Raw genomic sequence first — 20,854 nt, 5'->3', positions numbered from 1 at the left:
TATGGAAACTGTGCTACATTTACAAAAGACGTAAAAATTGCATGCAAAACTACAACCAGCAAGAAGACATGGCTACAACAAAGAAGGCATGCAGGCCTATGACAGAAGCACAGCGGCTTTTTAAAAAATGGCCGCCAGCCACAACGCAATGCCACAACAAGAAGCAATAAGCCAAGAGGAACAAAGGGAAGACAATGCAGGCCTATGGCAAAAGCACACTGTCTGCCTTCACAAAATGGCCGCCAGCTACATGGCCAGGCCACCACAACAAGAAGCAATAAGCCAAAAGGAACATTTGGAAGACATGCAGGTCTATGGCAAAAGCACACTGACAGCCTCCACAAAATGGCCGCCTGCCACATGATCACTCACAACAATAAGCACGAGGCCTGGAAAACAATGAACACAAGCAGGCCTATGGATACAGACTTTACAAAATGCCCCCTGGCCACATGGGGAACCAAGGCAAATGTTGGGGTCTACTATTACAAACGCGCTCACACACTGGCCAGAAAAAGGAGGCATGCTAAACAACACATCTCATGAAAAAAGTGAAATACCACAAAAAACACATTTTGTATTTCAATCCAATGCCATCCCTGCCCTAAATCATGTTCTAATTCAACAGACACCACAGAAACAGTTGTTGTTTCATGCACCCATGAGTAGCTCTGGGCCTACTGGCTGAGAAAGGCATATTGACAGACTACTGGGCTACACAGTGAATTCAATAAATAAATATTGCTAATTGATTTCAAAAGTAAAACATGGATAAAATGTAGTGAACTGTACAACATGTTTCCTTTATGAAAGAAGAAAAATTACTTACAAAGAAATAACTAGGCCCCTACTGAAACTACAGGCCATCCACCACAATAAACTTTAAAAAATAGATGAAAAGTACAAATAAATCTAGGTGCATGGCCCCAATCAAACAAACAACACCAGTTTTCCGACTTACTTGTGAAATCTCTACTTCAAAGTCCTCAAATCCAATGATATATTATGCAACAGACACATAGAGTGATCCTTCCAGCTCCAAATCCAAATGAAAAGTGACCAGGAGATGGACATAGCACTGGGAGGAGCCTGTTGAACAGGAACAGGCAGTTGGAGACTCTGGGGTACTTCCTTCCTCTAGAAAAATAAAGTAAAAAAAGAGAAAGGACTCCTTGTACAAAAAAGTATACCCAAATGTCAATTTGAGGAGTTATTTTAACTCCAAATTCTCATTTCAAGAAGGTTTTGATGCTGTTCATGGAGAGAACCTTCTCCTGATTGCAGTCTAAGTAGATTATATGGTTTTGGGATCACGTTCTTCACAAAAGCGCCGTCCAATGGTGCGGTCGAATGTCGTATTCGCGACCGTAAACTCTCACGGGACCATGCAGCAGCCTAACAAATCTCGTGGCACTCGCGAATGGCTCTGAAACTTTGTTGCAATCACGGGCACCCGGTAAGTCGCTCCAGCGTGCACAAAAACCCATTTTGGGTGCGGCAACACAAAAAACCTCCTCTCCATTGCGGAGTGCAGAGTTTTTCGGCAACTCCGCATTCTGTGCAGAACACGGAGTTGCCAAAACTCCAAATACACCGTGAGCAGAGTGGAGTTTTACACACAGGGCAGGCAGTCGAAAGTGACACTGACTGATCATTCCAGTTGGATTCTGACGGCTCAAGGAGCTCGTTGGCCAGTCGGAGGCCTGACCGTAATCCCTATGGATGGCGTTTTCGGGGTAGGTATTACCATGTTGGTTTCTGACAGTCTTTCCATGTCGGGCTTTCTGACCTGGAAAGCCTATCGGAAAGTGACTTTGGGGGCCCTAGCAGGGCCTCCTTCTCTCTTCGGCCTCTGGTTGGGGGTTGAAGGGGCACCTATGGTACCTCCCTGTTGATCCCTGGACCATGTGGCAGGCACGTTGAGGGGCCTGCCACGTGGTGCAGAGATGAACAGATTCTCCCATTTCTCTGTGGGAGCTTGTGCTGCAGCCAGTTTTAGTCTCAGCACAAGCTCCCACAGAGAAATGGGAGTATGCGACCACACCATATGTGGGACATTGTAATGCTGCGGCGGGACCGCCAACCGGATGGCAATTGGTCTCGATTCCGCAATGGACATCCTCCCGACATCGTAATAAGGTCCTAAGTCTGCAGTTTATGCATGGATGGATGCATGCATTCACCAAATTAGTTGGTTGCTTCTCACTGTACGAGCTAAAAAAAAAGGTTCTAAGAACTATAGTGAGAGGACGCGCGCCGCTAAATTACTAATACTAACTACCACTATCATAGTGACAGGACAAAAGAAAGGAGTCTCTCTCTAGACTGCATTACTTAAGGTCTTGCATAATCAGCCCAAGTGAGTGCTAAGTCGCAAACAAGTACGATTAATTTAACATTTGTAAACATAACTTACCTGTAAGTGAGCAGAATGCTTGCTATTTGGGAACAAATGTTAGCAATAGCATAGAACACACAAGTAACAATAATATTATTAATTACCTACTCACCAAGTCCCACAACCTCAACCCCTAGCAGGTTCTGCTCTCGGTCCAGGCTGTCGGACAGGTGAAGGCTTATCTTCTATGATGCTGAGGGGGGGGATAAAATGTAGAAAGTATTTTTTTTAAAATGGAAGAAGAGGGAAGGAAGAACAAAAAAATTAGGAAGGAAGTAAAGAGAAAAACAGTACAGAACTGACTAAGATATAAAAAAAAGTTTTAAAAAACGCAAAATACTCACTTAGGAAGGCAGAGAAAAAGATAATAAATAAAAAAGATCAGAAAAAAAAGTTTTGGAAATAAAGGATTGAAAGGACTAAAGAAGGATTCCAAAAGTAGACCCCAGCACCTATCAGTGAAAGAAACAAGATGGCCCCAACCATGCACGACCGCGTGGTGCAGTTCGTGTGATATTACCATCCAAAAACACAATCTGCGTTGCCTTATGGTGTAAACGTCAAGCGAGCGCGCAGGACAGCAACTCCACCCGCTCGCAAAACACCACGTAGCGCGGCAGAGTTCTGAGTAGCGCTGCTACGAAAATTCCGCCCAGGCTTAAACAAGAGTTGCTTCAATAGTCAGAGTCATGACATCTCACAACATACTTACACTCATGAGAAGAAGTTGTCGATGAGATATTGAAGCAAATCAGCTCCTTCCTCTTCACCACTATCATCATCATTTGGCATTTCAGGCTCCTCATTGTCTCCATCATCTGCGATATAAGGGATACTCCATCGCAGGGAGATGTTGTGGAGCCAGCAGCAGGCCACAGTGATTTAACACACCTTCCCGGGTGAGTAGAGGAGGGCTTCCCCAGTCTTGTACAGACATCTGAATCTGGCTTTCAAAAGCGAACTCCACTGGCTGCCGTGTTCTTCCATGCGCCTCATCGAAGCGGATTCCCCCTGGCGTAGTTGGATTCCTCAGTGGTGCCAACAACCATGGATTATTGGGATACGCTGAGTCTCCTAGATCGAAGACAGACAGAAGTGCAACAATACGTTACGCACTTTCTGACTATACTATCTGACATTACCCATATAAAGGTAGGACATATCAGACTTACCAACAAACCAGTCGATTCAAAGGGTGGTGGCTAGGTATAAAGGTGCACACATCAGTTACAGGGTAAGCCGTAGTATTATCCAAGGCCCATATTTTAAATTGTCCATAAGTTATATGGTGCACTGTAGGAGGAAGAGCCACTGATCCTTCTCTTTATGGAAAAGAGATATTTTCCAAATTACAATTGAAACTGTTCTCGATGCACTCAATAAATCAAACGTCGAGGTCGCTGTATTCACTTTTTTGTTATTGCAGTATCAAATTCTTAGTCCATTTGCCAACACGTGTTTCGTCTAACCCCGGGCATGCTGTGCGTAGGGAGGCTGCACGGAGGTCCACGGAGTTGTGAACAAACTCCGTGGACGCCACCCGCATCCACCCCCTCTATATTAACAATAACTTCTACATGTTTTAAAAATGAAATTAAGATCACTTATCTGGCATGCGGCGTCCCCGGGCTGCCCTCCTCCTCTTCCTCTCTGTCGGGGTAATTCTTTGAGAAAACTGCACATGCGCACCTACCCGCGCAAGCGCATTTCTCGCAAGTTTTCTCAAAGAATTACGGTGAGGAAGAGGAGGAGGGTAGCCTGGAAATGCCGCATGCCAGGTAAGTGGTTTATTTTCATTTTAAAGCATAGAAGTAATTGTTATTATGGGGGGTGGGGGGTGGAGGCAGGGGCTGGCCAACTCCTCTCTGCTATGAGTGTGCGGAGATTTGCCTTCTCCGCGGAATGTGGAGGAGGCAAAGCTCCACACACTCCGCGGGCGGAGTGGGAGGTCTCGGCCTGGGGTTAGTTTTGTCTACGCTGTATCCTGTGACAGTAGACTTCATCAGGGCTATAACATAAATATACAAATATTAAAAGCAGAGGACTTTCTAGACTTCTTTAAACAAGTCCATTCTCCAGGGTCCGTGATCGAAGAGGACACCCCATTCGTGCCACCTGTGACCCATTCGTGAGTAATAGTTACAAAAGTGTAGTGAAAAGGGACAAATGGTTTATTCAAAATGAATCAAGTTAATAAAAGGGTGGTAAAAGGAAAAGAATATATGTTCAAAGTACCTTCCATGCAATTGTATTCTTTCTGTGTTTTGATTTTAACTGAGTACAAGTGGCCAAGTGTAATTACTATTAAATTCATAAAGCGATCAGGGTAAAGCACTCTCACTGACCTCCATAGTGCATTGTACGTGATCAGCATATGTGATATATCGCAAAGTTCAGGTCCAATAGTTAATATCAGTAGAATAGTGGGTGAGTCATACCTACAAAGAGCCATAAACAATAGTTAACCAATGATACCATCAAGAACAGACCAAATATAGTGTTAAGAAAACCGCAATTTCTCACCTAATATTTCGGGTCCCAGAGTATCGACCGATAATGAACTGAGCAATCTGTAACAAGTATTAGTCCTGTAATTATCCAAACGTACTTCAATACGTCATATGCTAATATCGATTTTAGTCGTACGCTATGTAAGATTCCAAATAGCATGTCATATGTTACCAAGGAACGACAGTTCGTACTCTCACCTCTTAACAGGAGTTGTACCTTCGCATGTTCAAAACCTGGCGTACTGCATCAGCGCCATCTTGGTCTATCTATTTCAACACTTCAGACACTATAAAAGGACTGAAGCTCTTCTCGGTCCTCTAGTAATCACAATTCACAGACACCACTTTGGAATGGAGATATCGTGCAAAGTTTTATAATGAAAATAAGACAAAACTCAATTGTATTCATGAATATAAGTCACCCTCTCAAAATAAAGATGTCATAATTGGAATTTCTATCTATGAAATAAATCACGATCGAAATTTCTAAAAAAGTAATTTAGAAATAGTACACTATCGATGAGATAGTAAAACAGCTAATGTCACAAGAGGAGACACTGTCTACCGCATTGTCACAATTTGTATCCATATATTCGCAGATGCCTGATAGACCAATCAGTCATCGATAACAATATCCATTTTTTATCGGTCCTATAGTCATCATATTTCACAGTCGCTATATTTGAATTGGGGTCTTGTATAAAGCATTATAATGAGACTAAGACCAGATTCAATCCAATATACATAAATGTAGGTCACCACTCAATAAAGATGTCATAACAAGAATTTATATTGAGGAAATAAATGACGCTCAAAATTCCTAAATAGTGAAATATAGAGATGGTACACTATTGATCAGATGGTGAAACAGCTAATGTCACAGGAGGAAACACTATCTATCACATTGTCACAGTTTGTATCCATATCTTAACAGATGCCTGATAGACCAGCCGGTCAAGGATAAAATATTCAGTTTATATCAGCCTACTCAAATCTAAAGGGATTTGTGGTTGTCGTTATGTAAGTAGGATTGCTATCATTTTTCTACCATTATCTCTTATTCACACTTTATACGGGCAAGTCTTTGAATGCCTTAATAGTTCTTATGTTAGTGAAACAAGTCCCACCACTAGAGAATATTAGTGTTAGGATGAATTCATTGGTAGAATAGGTTTACTTTTTTATATACATATTCACACTGAGTAGTATGATCAAACAAAATAAATACAAATCATATCATATATACAAGCACAGTCTATATACTTTGCTAACATTAGATACCAAAGACTGTACACAGAATATTTGTTAGGAATGATATTCATGATTATTACAACACCTAATCTGCCAAAACTCAATATAGCGCTCTACTTCCAAGACAATTTCATATACAGATGCATAGTCTATATCTTTCGCTCATTTAGATCTCAGAAGCTGTACAGAAAGTATATTGCTAAAGTTGATTTTTGTGGTTAACACAACATTTAATCTGCCAAGAAGTGATGTCACTCTCTATCATGGTTAAGTCCCATTTCTGCAGCTTTAAGACGCATAATCCAAAGAGCTTTCTATTGATGCAATTTAAATTCCCTTTTTCCACCCCTGACACTGAGTATGATTAATTCCAACCCATGGAAGTGGAAGGTTCTGTGGTAATCCTGTTTCTCACAGGTTAGTGTGTGTAATGCAAAGGGATATCTAGAATCACCCTGTTTAACAGACCGAAGGTGTTCAGAAATTTTCTCTTTGAGCATCCTAATTGTACTGCCAACGTATATCATATTGCATCTGCAAATCAATATGTAAACCACATAACGTGTGGTGCAATTGATATTGTGCTTAATGTTCTACATTGGACTCTGATTGTAGGTGAATTCTTTAGTTTCAGTTGATAACCAACACATGGTACAATGTCAACATTTGTAAGAGCCTTTCATTTTTGTGGTAAGCCAATTTCCTTGGGATCTAGATTGTGGATAACTTGGAATTATCATATCACCTATTGTTAAGCCTCTCCTAAAAGTAATATTAGGGTGTTTGGTAATCTGTGTGTTAATAGTGGCATCTTCAGTTATTAAGTACCAGTGTCTTTGTAGTATTTTGCTGATGTCAGCAATGTTGTTCCCATACATCATAATAGGTCTAACAATCTGTGTGAATCTGTCTTTCTTGGGTTTATCATCTCTTAGTGTCTTGTGTCTCTCTGGTTTCTTCGCTCTGTTATATGCCTTGTTAATAGTATCTTCATCATACCCCCTGATCCGGAACCTGTTTCTAATGTCATTCAAATTCTTCACAAATTCTGTGTCGCTGTTGCAGTTTCTTCTGGCTCTAACCATTTTACCATAGGATAGGGCTTTGAGTTGATGTCTAGGATGAGCGCTCTCTGCATGCTGTATAGCATTACATGATGTCTTCTTTCTAAATATCCTACTCATAAGTTGACAGTCTTGGACACATAGTTCTACATCCAAAAACTGGATTTTTAAGTGATCATAACTCATTGTAAATGGCATACTGCATGTATTGTTCTCTAAATAATGTTAAAATTCATTCAGTTCCCCAATGGGACCGGTCCAAATCCTCAGGATATCATCACAATATCTGCCATAATATTGAATGTAATCTACCCATCGTTCCCCTTTCCGGACCCAGATCCACTCCTCCTCAAACCAACCCATGAAAAGGTTGGCATAAGAAGGAGCGAACCTGGATCCAATGGCAGTCCCACTGGTCTGCTGATACCACTTGTCATCAAATAGGAAAAAGTTATTATCAAGCTTATCATCTGCAAAATCATCTCAGTGTGCAATAAAAGTTCAGCAGGTCTTTTGTTTAAAAGGTGTGTCATGGCAATCATGCCACATTCTGGCAATACATTAGTATACAAAGATACAGCATCTAATGTCACTAGAATCATGCACTCATCCCATACAATGTCACTTATCATGTTTAAGACATGTTTTGTATCTTTGATATAAGATGGCAATTTGGAAGCAATAGGTGGTAAGAAAACATCCACAAAATGAGACATGTGTTTTGTAGGTCCACCTGATACAATCAGTTTACCTGAGGGAAAGATTGCATTCTTGTGTAGCTTTGGTAACGTATATGAGCAGGGAAATCTAGGTTCCCCAATTTTAAGTTAGACATATTCCTCGTACGTCATAACTCTTTATCACACCAGATCTTCAATTCATTGTTGATGATGTGTTTAATGCGCAATATCAGATTGGAATCTAAAGCCATGTAACAGTTGATGTTACTGAGTTGAGAGTATATTTCATTGTTATAATTGATCTTATTCATTACTACTACACAACCACCCGTGTCTGCTTCTCTAATAATAAGAGAATTATCATTTTTGAGTATTTTCAGTGCTCTTCTCTCCCCTGTTGTTAGATTATTGTGACTATATAGTTTCTCAAGAATAGTTTTTTTGGGGGGGATATCCTTTATATCTTTACAAACTTTCTTAAAGAACATATCACATCAATTGTCTGGAGGAAGATATTGAGTCCACTCTCACTACTACACCCCATATCAATTCCAAGATCTGACAATAATCCCCTCACATTTGTAATTTCTTCACCTTCGGAGGCCCCGCAGGAGCCCCCACATCCCGGGGATCACCACCTCCCCGGGGCTTTACTGATTATGTGTGGGGACGTGCACCCCCTGCAGCCCCAGGGACCACCACCTTCCCAGGGAGTGATAAAAAAAATGAGTGGGGGGCTCGTTCTCCCCCCACGCTGCCCCGGGGACGGCCGTCTCCCTGGGGCTTCAATTTAAATAGGGCAGGGGACCTCGTGGGCCCACCCAAGCCCAGGGACCGCCACCTCCCCGGGGCTACTGTAAAAAACTATGTGTGGGGGCTGGAGTCCCCACACACTGCCCCGGGACCTTCACCTTCCCGGGGCACCAATTATGCTAATGCTGGGGTCCATTGCAGACCCCCTGCCCTGGGAACCACCACTTCCCCGGGGCTACATATATGTTGGGAGGGGGGTCGCCTGGCCCCCCTCCTGGAGACCTCCATGGCCCTGGGGACCGCCGCCCCTCAGGTGCCCACCCCGGGAACATTGCAGTTTGCAATGGCAGGGCGGAAGGTCATAGCAAATTTGTGCTTTGCTTTATGGAAGCGAGAGCAGGAAGCCTGCTCTCGCTTCCATGTAGCAAAGCAGAATTGCTTTTGGACTAGGGGAGCTGCATGTCAGCAGCTCCCCTTGTCCTCACATTTGTAATTTCTTCACCTTCTGAGGTGAGAGAGTAATGTCGTGGTGTCCACTGCATCCTGTATTGTGAAAGTCCCTAGTGTTTGTGCTGCAGTGTGATGTTCTTTGACTCGTATATGTGTAGAGAAATATATATTATTTTTGTAAAACACTTTTTATTGAAAAAGAACAAACATCAGCATTACAGTGACATCATTAAGGGAGCAACACGATAAGCATCCACGGTACAGTAGGTAGGTTACAGAGTACAAACATACATGGTGGAAGGTCTAGGGTGATAAGGGGTCATCCATTTCATCCATTTCAGGAGCCAAGGGCGGCTGACATATATCTCCACAATAGGAGTTCCACAGACCCCACACACGAGACCATTTGCCGGGGCATCCACAAGCTTCATATACAGTCTTTTCCCTGAACATTGCCCAGTCCAAGCCTTTTTCCCAGTCATGTACTGTAGGTGGGAGCGGAGCCCCCCATCGCTGGGCAATATTCCTCTTGGCAAGCATTAGTCCCAATGGAACCCACTGCGTCAAGCAAACATTTAAATCAGTTGGTTCCCAGATATTTAAGAGACACCTACGGGCCTCCACTCGGAGTTGCACCAACAGAACGGTATTGATGATGCCATGAATTTCACGGCCAATAGGGTTGGATCAGTTCACATTCCCAAACTATGTGGAAGAAGGTTCCCAGTTGGCCACATCCCCGCCTGCAGGCGCTCTCATCTGCCCTTCCCATTCATACCAATTGGGGCCCGTTACATAAATACGGTGTAGGAGTTTAGTTGGACAAGTCGGAGACGAGCTGGTATTGCTACAACTCTGGGAGAGGAAACTGCCTCCTGCCACTCCTCGTCATCCATTTCTATGCCATCCCCTGTCCACTTCTCTCGAAAGGCCCGGAGAGGGTCCGAGATGTTATTGACCAGTTTTTTATATATCAGGGAAATGGTGCTGTCAGGGAGATGACCGTCTAGCACTCTATCCTCCAGTGGGGATGATTCCGGCAGTGTGGTCTTGGGCTGTAGGTGTGTACGGAGTGCGTGTCGAACCTGTGTGTAATGGAAGTGCTCTGATTCGGACAGGTTATATTGCTGTTGCAGCGCTGCAAAAGACTTAATATCTGATTTGTCCCACAAGTCTCTTATATATGCGATACCTATGAGTTCCCATCCGTCGAATCCCTTACTTCTCCACAGATCGCCCAATTGCTCAGAGTCCCACAGCGGTGTTGCGAGCGTTAGCTTACGTCTCCAACCCAGGCGATTGGTGGCTGCATGCCAGATGTGTACTGCATGCTTGGTGAGCCCGTAGGTGGATAGCGCTGGGGCCTAGAGTAAAGGGCTCTACTGACGGTTCCTCCAGAGAGGAGCCACCTATCCATGTTATATTTGGGCGTAGGTGCAGTGGTTAATGGAGGAAAGATGGGACGCCCAGTAATACAGCTTGATGTCCGGGAGGCTGATGCCTCCGTCGTACCAGTTCAGGGAAAGTTTTCTAAGAGCGATGCGAGGCCTGCCATTCCACAGTAGGTCTCTCTGGAGGCCCTCAACCTTCCGGAAATATGATGTAGGTATCGGGTCCACGGAATTCTGAAGTGCATACAGGAATCGGGGCAGAGACATCATTTTAAAAAGGGCAGCCTTGCCTAACATGGAGAGGGGAAGCGACTTCCACCTGTTGGTATCTTTGCGCAGCTGAATGAGCGGGGGCTGGAGGTTGCGGACATAGCGAAGAGAGGGATCTAGAGACAGGAAAATACCCAAATATGTAAAGCCTTCGGAACAGGTTTGAAGTGGGCCCCCACCCGGTGGGATCCGAAGCTCGCCCGCCACCACGAACAGGAGGGATTTGCTCCAGTTTATGGAATAACCGGAGTACCGCCCAAAGATCTCGAAGATATCCAAAACCACTATCAAAGATCTTCTGAGGTAGGACAAATATAGAAGGATATCGTCCGCGTAAAGGGAAATGCGGTCCTCCCAATCCGAAGACCAGCGCATACCCCGAATCATCCGATCTTGATGTATCCAAGCTGCCAGCGGCTCCAGCGTGAGGGCAAACAGCAATGGGGACAGGGGGCAACCCTGACGGGTCCCCCTGTCCAGCTCAAAGGCGGCTGACTTCTTGTTGTTAACCACCACCTGGGCCATAGGTTGGGAATACAGTAACCACACCCATTGTGTGTACTTAGGACCAAACCCCAATTTTTCCAATACCGCCCACAGGTATGGCCATTCAATGGTGTCAAAGGCCATGGCTGCGTCTAGGGAGACTATAACCGCCGGTTCCAGTATCGAAGCCGCTCTGCCCAATTCCCCGTGAACTCTGCGTAGATTCAGCACGGTGTTGCGGTGCGGTATAAAACCTGACTGATCCGGGTGAACCAAGGTCCCAATCACCGCCAAGAGGCGAGTAGCGAGGAGCTTAGCCAGGATCTTGGGCTCCGCATTCAACAGGGATATCGGTCGATAAGAGCCACATTCAGCCTTGGGCTTCCCTTCCTTGTGAATGGTAACTATGGTGGCAGTACGTTGGTCCAATGGCAAGAGACCCGCTTGCCTCGAGTCCTCGTCCATGGCCCTCAGGTACGGGGCCAACTTGTTTGGTTTGAGTTTGTACAGCTCAATTGGTAGCCTGTTAGGTCCAGTGGCTTTGCCCGGTTTGAGCGCCCGCACTGCCGCTGTGATTTCTTCATTGGATAAGTCGTCGTCCATGAAGTCACGTTCGACCATCGACAGCTTGGGTAGAATAACATCGGCGAGCATCTGGCGGGAGTCATCTATAGGGTAGGGGGCAGCCGAGGTGCAGACTGCCTTAAAGTGGGCCGCAAAACGGTCCACAATAGCTTGCGGGTCCGACAGGGAATCACCCTCTTGCCCTCGGAGTTCAGGCACTAGTCTGCTTGCCCACCCTCTTTTATCCAACCAGGCCAAGAGTTTCCCGGCTTTGTCGCCCACCTCGTACAACCGACCCTGAATCGCCCTCCCCATGGCCTTAGCCTGGTCTGTTGCTAGCACCCTGTAGTTCTGTTGTTTAAGTTTGAGAAGGTGGAGCTTATCGGGTGTGACATCTATTTCTAGGTCTGCCTCCAGTCTCCCCACCTCTGCCTCCAGCATCACACACTCTTTGCGCTGTTCCTTCTTTTTCCCCAAAATCAAATAGAGGGCATGGCCCTGTATCACTGTCTTAAAGGTCTCCCAAAGCACCTGTGGGGATTCCACTGAGCCTTCATTCTCATTAAAATAATTATCAATGGTCGTAAGGAGCTCTCGACGGATATGAGGATCCCGTAGGTACCACGGATTGATGGGGGCTAACCGTCCCACCTGTTGGTAACCAAGCACCATCTGGAGCCACACCGGCGAATGATCTGAGATGCCTCTAGCTCGGTGTTTTATCTCCCGGACATGGGAGATTTGAGACGCAGGGACAAGAAAACAGTCTATTCTAGACAGGCTCCCGTGAGCCCCAGAGTGAAAGGTGTATTGAGACGTGTCAGGGTGAAAGGTCCTCCACCTATCCACCAGCCCCATAGATTCCAGGAAGTCCGGCAGCCAGCATTGCGAACGAGGGAGGTCACGCGGAGGGTGACGATCCAGGCCACCAGAGACCACCGAATTCAAGTCCCCTCCCAACACCATGAGGCCCTCCGGAATCTCCAACAGCAGTGTACCCAGGTTTTCCGAACGTAGTTGCCTGAAGACCCGGGGGAACATAAATCGAAAGGAAGGTGACAGGGCGGCCCTCCCACGTGCCTGAGACTCCGGCATACCGCCCTCTAGCATCCGACCAAGTATCCTGCACTACAAGGAAAGGACTTTTTCATCAGTATACCGACTCCTCTGGAGCCCGTGGTAAAACCAGCATGAGCCAGTAAGACGTACCCCCCTCTATGCAATGCCCTACATGTATTTCCCACTAGGTGGGTTTCCTGCAACAGGACAATGTCAGGGGCATGGCGCTTTATACACTGGAGAACCACACTACGTTTGATTTTGTCCCCCAGCCAATTGACATTCCAACTTAACCCCCCACTGTCTCCCACTGGTGCCATGACTAAATACACTGAAAATCACAAAATTCATTGCCACTCCCTCAATCCTTGTATCAATAGCAGTTGCTGATGTAATCAAAACTTCAAACAGAAAAATAAACAGTCCCACCCAACAACCCCCCACCCTGCTGCCCTGCCCTCTAGGCTTACAACTGCCCATGGAAAACTTGCAGAGTGCCTGTCGCCCTAAAAAGGTTCAAGAGAGAAAAAAGAAAAACGGGGGGGCGGGGGGGGAACAGAGCCAGCCCAGTCCCAGCCCAACAGGTCTACCTTTATACCACCCAAAAACAGATAATAAAGGTCTATTCGAGTCCACTTATCCAAAGGCAATGAATCCAGAAGCCCCCCACCCAGTCCCACCACTCACTACAATTAGTTCGAGCCCAGCCATTGGACGGGTATCTGCTCAGGCTGTTTGACCACTCTCGCTGTTTCCCCCACTGCGGTCAGCCGGATCTCTCACTTCCCTGCTCTCAATCCAGTCTGCTGCTGCCTCAGCATGTTAAAAAACCACACTCGTCCATCCGCCTCGATCCAGAGACGGGCCGGGAACAACATGGAATACTTCATTCCCTGGTCTCTGAGGACGCGCTTGACCAACATAAACGACCGTCGCTGTCGTTGGACCCTTTGAGTGAAATCCGGGAAGAAGGATATGTTTGAGTTTTCGTAACGCAGGGGGGCGCCAGCTCTGGAGTGTTGAAGGATGATGTCTCTGTCGCAGAAATTCAGGACCCGCGCCAGCATGGGCCGCGGGGGAGTGCCCGATTTGGGACGGTCGCCCGGGACCCTATGGGCGCGCTTAACAACAAAAAACTTGCTGAGGCCTTTGGGTTGCAAATATTTAAGGATGAGGTCCTCCACAAAAAAATCTGGTGCTTGCCCCTCCGATTTCTCTGGAACCCCAAGGATGCGCAGGTTATTTCGACGCATGCGGCCTTCGTAGTCGTCCAACTTGAGGTCGGCAACCTTGCGGAAATCTTGGCGTTTCCTGATCTCTCCCATAAGCTGTGAGACATCTTCTACGAGGCTAGCAGTCGTGAGTTCCACTTGCTTGACCTTTTCGCTCAGTTTTCCCAAATCAGCCCTAATGAGATTGACATCTATGGCCACAGTGTCCAGAGAAGTCTTAACCCCAGGGATGGCGGCTATGACGTCCTTAAGCGAGAGTTCTTGCTCCTCCTCGCCCATGCCCCTGGGCCCGGAGTCTCTGGGTGTTCGGGCCTGTTGCGCATCTTTAGGGACAGTATGTCGGTCCAGTTTGTTCGATTGCGTATTCTTGAGACCACGGGCTCCCCCGGTCTTGACGCGGCCCATCCCGACCTCCTCCAAACTTCTGTAGCTGGTAGATTTCAAAAACGACAGAGCATCTCTGGATAAGATGCAGAGATCCTCCGCAGGGCAGGCCGCCAGGAGATTCGCCTCTTAGATTTGGCCTTTAATCCGCTCGAGCACACCCCAGCCATGCCACAGTCCCCGTCGCTATTGCAGGCCTGCAGGAACCCCTTCCCAAGCTCTCCAGTTGCACACGTGTTTCGGCGGAACCGGGCATCACAGCGCTGCTGCTGGACGATGTCAAGGTGATAGGAGCTCTCATCCGAGGGCCACAGCAGTTATGGGTCCTGGCCTCGGGCCCCACCACAGGCAACAACCCTCCACGGGTGGGCAAGGTCGGCCGAGACAGGGCAGGCAAGGAATGTTCTTCTGCCTCAAGGATGGGCCGCCTCCATTGACCACAGCACGGCCAGCACGCCTGCCCTGCTCACAACCGTGCATCCCAAGTCCTCTCTGGTGCCCTGTAGGAGAGTAGGATCTGCACTTATGTTGCCCCCACTTTTTTTCTGATGTTTACACTGGTTTCTGACTATAGTCTGGCTGGGTCCCTGCTAATCAGGGCCCCAGTCTCTCTGTTCTCTCTAAACAACTTGGAGTGCATATTAGATGCACTAGTGATTGGATACTATGGTACCTTATGAGCCCCTAGTATATGGTACATTAGATGCCAAGGGCATAGGTACTTCACAGGCCTACCAGGGGCTGAAGCATGTATTATGCCACCCCTGGGAAGCAGACTAAATCTGACACCACAGGCCTGCTACTGCAGCCTGGGTGAGGTTGTGTTAGCACTCCTCACTGAGGTATAGGTTCCCTATCTCTCACCTTACACACACATATAAACCTATCAGTCACCCCTAAGGCAGGCCCTATCAATCCTGAGGGCAGGGTGCTTGGTTTCCATATGAGGGTCTATTCTCTGTGGCTGTTTGTGGATACGGTTAAACCATATACTCTTAAGTGTATTATAACCTAGTGGTAAATGCTAACTTTGGGATGGCTGCATCAACACATGTCGTGTTTGGTGTCAAACGCCTTGGAATCATACCCCCACACCAGTAACTGGTGTGGGAGTATGATCCCACCCTTCTAGAGGGATAGACATGTACCTACTGTGGAAACAGTAGAAATCTGAAAGAGCCTAGCATCACAAAATGGATGCCACCAGCACAGACACTGGGCTGCCCTCCTGCTGCTGACTGAAACTCGCAGTGGAGGAGGGCCAACAATAGGCATCCTGTCACAGGGAGGTGTCACCACCTTCCAGACAGGATTTAGTGTATTGGGGCTGGGTGGGTGCACTCCTAGAGTGCTTTGAAGTCCTGCACTGGGGGAGCAGTAGGCTACTCTGTGCAAATGCCAGCTCAAACCGGTTCAGGGGCTACCAGCCCCTGCTCTGGTGCGAAACTGGACAAAGGGAAGTGGGTGTAACCACCCACTCCCCTGACCCTCCCATAGGAGTGGTCATTGAGCTAGTCCCTCCCTTTCCTTCAGTATAAGATAGGGAAACCTTGCCATTGCAAACTAGATATCCCTGGATGACGCTCTACAAGAAGAATCCTGGACCTTCGACGTTCCACTACCTTTGGAAGACTGAAGAATCTCCCTTGGAGTCAAGGAGTGACTCCCCTGTTTGGCAGGCACCAAAACTTCGAATCAACAGTCGCAAACTTTCCCGCTCCCGCCGGAGTCCGAAGTCCCTGCAGCCCCAGAAGTGGAGTTTCTGACTTCTCGACAGCCATTGTACGTCCCCAGCAAACCTGAGGTGAGTTGATCCCACGAGTGACGAGGAACAGCAATACCCGGGTACCGTGCACTATTGTCGAGTGTAACCCCTTCACGACATTCTACGAACTTGTGCATTGGACCACGTGTGGTCCACGCCTCCAGCAGTAATTCCCTTGAAAATCAGAGGCCTACCTTGTCCCGAGTGACCGTGGGCTCCTGTGAAGTGAATCCTCACGAGGTGTCTGTGATCCCTTGCCAGCTAGCTTGTGGGTCCCCTGAAGACTTCTTTATCAAACCAAAGGGCTCCCCTGGTTGCTCCAGGCCTGCCCTGACTTACTCTTGCTGGGTGAGTCCCTCAGACCTTGCTGGTCTGCACCGCTGACTTTTTTCACATTCCATGAGACTTGCTGTTGCCAAGGCTTGTTGGCTCCAATCCGGTGGCTGACACCTTAGTAAGCTGCAGACTTTGTGGGACACTCGGAATCCTGCTCCTGGTTGTCATGGACGCCTCCTGGACCTCGTGGCTCCTGTAAAGTGAATCCTCATGAGCAGTGGCGGTATTACCATTAGGGCGGTGGGGCGTTGCCTCACCTATTACTATCGGTACCATTTCAACTTTCAAACTTTTATAAAAAGAACATATTATAAAAGTTTGAAAGTTGAAAATATTGCCAAATTAAATTGAATATCATAGATTTTGCTCGTGCGAGTCCCACGGCGGCGTCATGTCATGTGACATGAGCCGAGCGGCACGCACTGTCAGGAATGATGAGGGTTGACACACGACAGCAGCAGTGCAGTGCGCATGTACGGTTGACTGCCTGCCAGGAATCCAACATGCGCTGCAATGCTTTCTGTACAAAACATATTGGTGATAGGGGGCTGGGCCGAAATCGCCGTCCCCAGTAGTCGCAAAATGAGCGGCGAGTTTGCCTGCTCACACACGTCAATCCTGGCGCTCTCTAGTCTGTATTGGTTGCCACTGCTCGTGTAGGGCGCGGATTAGTTACACAGCCAGTTGGCATCGCGGGGGTGGGAGGGCCGCCCAACATAGAAACGGACGGCCAATAACTGTAACGGCTTATTGTTAAGCCATGCAGTGATTGGCCGTTCTGCAATTTCTACTATTTCGTGCTGTGGTGCTGGGCAAATCAGAAGTCATCAATAAGTCATCCTCTGACTGAGTACTCCTGACACTAGTCTTGTCTGCGCCAGCACGAGTAGTCTAGTCTACAGTCGAGAGAGGAGAGACTCAGACTGTGTGAGACACGGGACACGAGTCAACTCGACAACTTATCACCATCACCGTCCGTCCGGCAACTTCGATCGGATAGTAGTAGACACTGCTACTCACTCAGTCAGTGCTCCGCTCCCCCATTTTTATTGCGTGCCGTAAGTATTAGCATTTAATTAGCACTCACTCAGAAAGACCAACACAATCCAATAGCCCGTTTTGTTTATTTAAGACCTGAAGCACTTATCAGCATTTAGCACCATTTCCAAACTAAGACATCCTAACCCCCGCCCCTCCCCCAGAGACCGACTGGTGCCAGCTCTTCAAAGCTCTCTTAGCTTCTTGCTTTAGTTCACATCTGCCGAGTTCATTTCAATATCAATTTGATGTCACTTATAAATTACTATGCGTAAACAATAATCACTGAACATGCATTATGTCACGTTATGCGATAACTATGTTTGTATTTAAAACTATTGTTTCTGGTGTCTGCTCAAAATTTAATAAATTCTCTTTTGAGCGGAAATTTCAATGCAGCAAAAAGTTGTTTTATGCTTTCTATGTTCATAGGTAAAGCGCTCTTATGCCTGGTCGGTGGGGCAAGCTACAAAGAAATTAAAAACAAATACAAAGTCTTCTTCCTATTGGTCATAGGCACTCAGTCAACATACTTTGATTCAACCTACATTTCAGGGTGGGAGAAACCTGGCAGGCATTTTGTGAACATTCTAGTGAGGATGTCCCAGTCCTTTCAGTACATGTGCTATTTGTCTTGCCTAATTTAGATACTATAGAATGGCTTTGCCGAACTGCTCCTCGGACACAATAAAACTAAATAAAATGAAATAAAAATGGAGTTAAAAGCACGAAAAAGTCTTATAGCACTACTTCCAGGGCAGACAAGGCATAAATAAAATCACTCTGTATAGTGCAAGCTTCCACGTGCACCCAGAGACTGAATTCAGCCCCACGTTGATTCCCAATGGCCGACCTCTTCTAGTTGAAGATTCTTGTCTGTGGAAGTGAACAGCTTCGCAATTGAGGAAACAGCTTTCGCTCCTTCAGAACAACATATTGCTTATTTAATGGCCGCATCGTCGTTTCAATCAAGAGTCTTTCAAATAGCCCTTGTTTCTAATCTCGCCTTCGCTTCTGTTGCGCGGTTGCGCCTATTTGGAAGCTCTTCGTTTCCCGCTTCCCTTTCTAACCGTCGGCCATTTTTTTTTGCGTCGGACTCCTTAGAGCCCCTTGGTAATTTTAATTCGGAGAAAAATGCTCGGATATAAATGGCTGGATTCACTCACACGACAGAGCTGCGCTTGCCGGTGAACAGCCCGTGACTTATGACCCGAGCCGGTCATTGTGGCAGCAGTTCATCATAATATTATAACAGGTGCTGTGGCTGGTCCCACCTCTACAATCAATGTGCTCTTTCGAGTTGAGTCCACATTTATAAACTGCGTTTTTGCCTATGCAAAGTATGTATTGTATTATAGTAGCACACCTTAGCCAGCGACATGCTTGCGAAGTAAAAAAATCTATATTTTACAAAGCTGCATTGATGCATTCCGATTATATAACTGGCCGCGCTCGTGCAAAAAATTTCATTTCAGATTTCAATGCAACGATAAATAAGCGTTGCATCAGGGCGGGAATGTAAGACAGCGAGGTCTTGTGTGCTGTGCGCTAGGGGTACACCCTCGAATACATATCACACATGGCATCACAGGAATTGATATCATTGAAAGTGGCATCACAAGTCACGACTTTACAGGAAGTGGCATCATAAGAAGTGACATCAGATCTAAAGCCCTCACATATATGTTTAGCAGGTCTATTGTGTATGTTTGAGCGCATTACAAGGATAATAGCACAGTGAGCTATGGAAGATGATATGCAATCCCCCAGTTTTATGTAACAATTCCTGTACATTCAATTACAAACTTATATAATTTAATGTACATGTAATATGCTACTGCTGATGTAAAGTGCGCTGACACCTTGCATTTGAATGAGTATGACTACGCAAGAAAACTTAATGGGGTACTTAAAATATTTCAATGCCTCCTCAGGGGAAGTAAGCTCTACATAAATGCTACATTTGCTTTGTGTAAATACTGGGAAAGACCAACACTAATATTGTTATATTCTGCTTTTCAGCATCTGGTAAAGCCTCATGCTGCTTAACTATACCTATTTTTTGGGCAAACAGGAAGAGGCACCAACCTCCTTTGCTGCTCTTGCGCCTCTACAACAGTCAACAACCCCAGCGTTTAAGGTAAGGAAACTGATGCTATATTTTTTACATTGTAGTTAAGGGCTATGTATGTTGTCTACATGGTGGGTGGTGTCTACAGTCACATCAGCATCAATTTTATTTGAGGCATATAACTGTGTAATCAGTACTAAATATCGACTTGAATGTTGAGCGCTCGATTGAAGACAATGAATTGGCTCAGGGATAATAACGGCTGGTGTAAGCCTTGTGTTCCCAATGTTTGACTTTCTGTTTCCCTTTTTTTAATTTGAAACCTTCTACCGTCATTGATTGGATGGAGTGTAATAATAGCCTTTTACCGCCCACCTGCCTCTGGCGATACCGGTTGTTAAAGGCCCTCTCTCTTGCCTTGTAATAGGCCCTTACCTGTGGCTTGCTTAGGATATATGTCTGCTTGAGTGCCTTCGCAACCAGTGTGGCACACCAAGGGAGCAGGCTATAAGGCTATATTTTTATCAGTCATATTGTGCAAAGGGGAACTGTTGGAGATATATTGCAATAATGCACAAGATATGCATTTATACAGAAATATGATGTATTTACATCCAACCTCATACGTTGTACTTTGATTATTGACAGGAAACTTTAATATTGGTAAGACACCATGAATACAGTAGAGCAACTACTTGCAAAGCCGTTCATTGGACTGAAACTTGAAGAGAAACTAATTGTAAAACAACTAGGACCTCATCGGCCAGAACTAAACCTACAGCAAAGTTCCCAAGACAGAGGGAAGATTTACACACGTTCGTTCTCAAACACCTGGTACACAAAAGTTGATTGGCTGACAGGGTGTACTTCTACAAATTTTCTGTTCTGCTTCCCCTGCTTGCTGTTTGGTGGTGGAATTCCTTGGACAAAAAAATGAGTAAAAGACTTGAAGCATTTATCAGATAAAGTAAAGAAGCATGCACACACAAAAATACATATGGAAAACCTGACGAAACTGGGAATGTTGGGAGACACACCGATTGAAGCCCACATAAGCGATGCGTACCGCAAAACAATAAAGAAACACAATGAAGCAGTTGATAGGAATAGACACATACTATCAAAAATCATTGATTGCATTTGTTTCTGTGG

Source organism: Triturus cristatus, chromosome 3_2 (assembly GCF_964204655.1).
Source record: "Triturus cristatus chromosome 3_2, aTriCri1.1, whole genome shotgun sequence".
NCBI classification, from domain to species: domain Eukaryota; kingdom Metazoa; phylum Chordata; class Amphibia; order Caudata; family Salamandridae; genus Triturus; species Triturus cristatus.
This window is presented reverse-complemented; position numbering follows the sequence as displayed.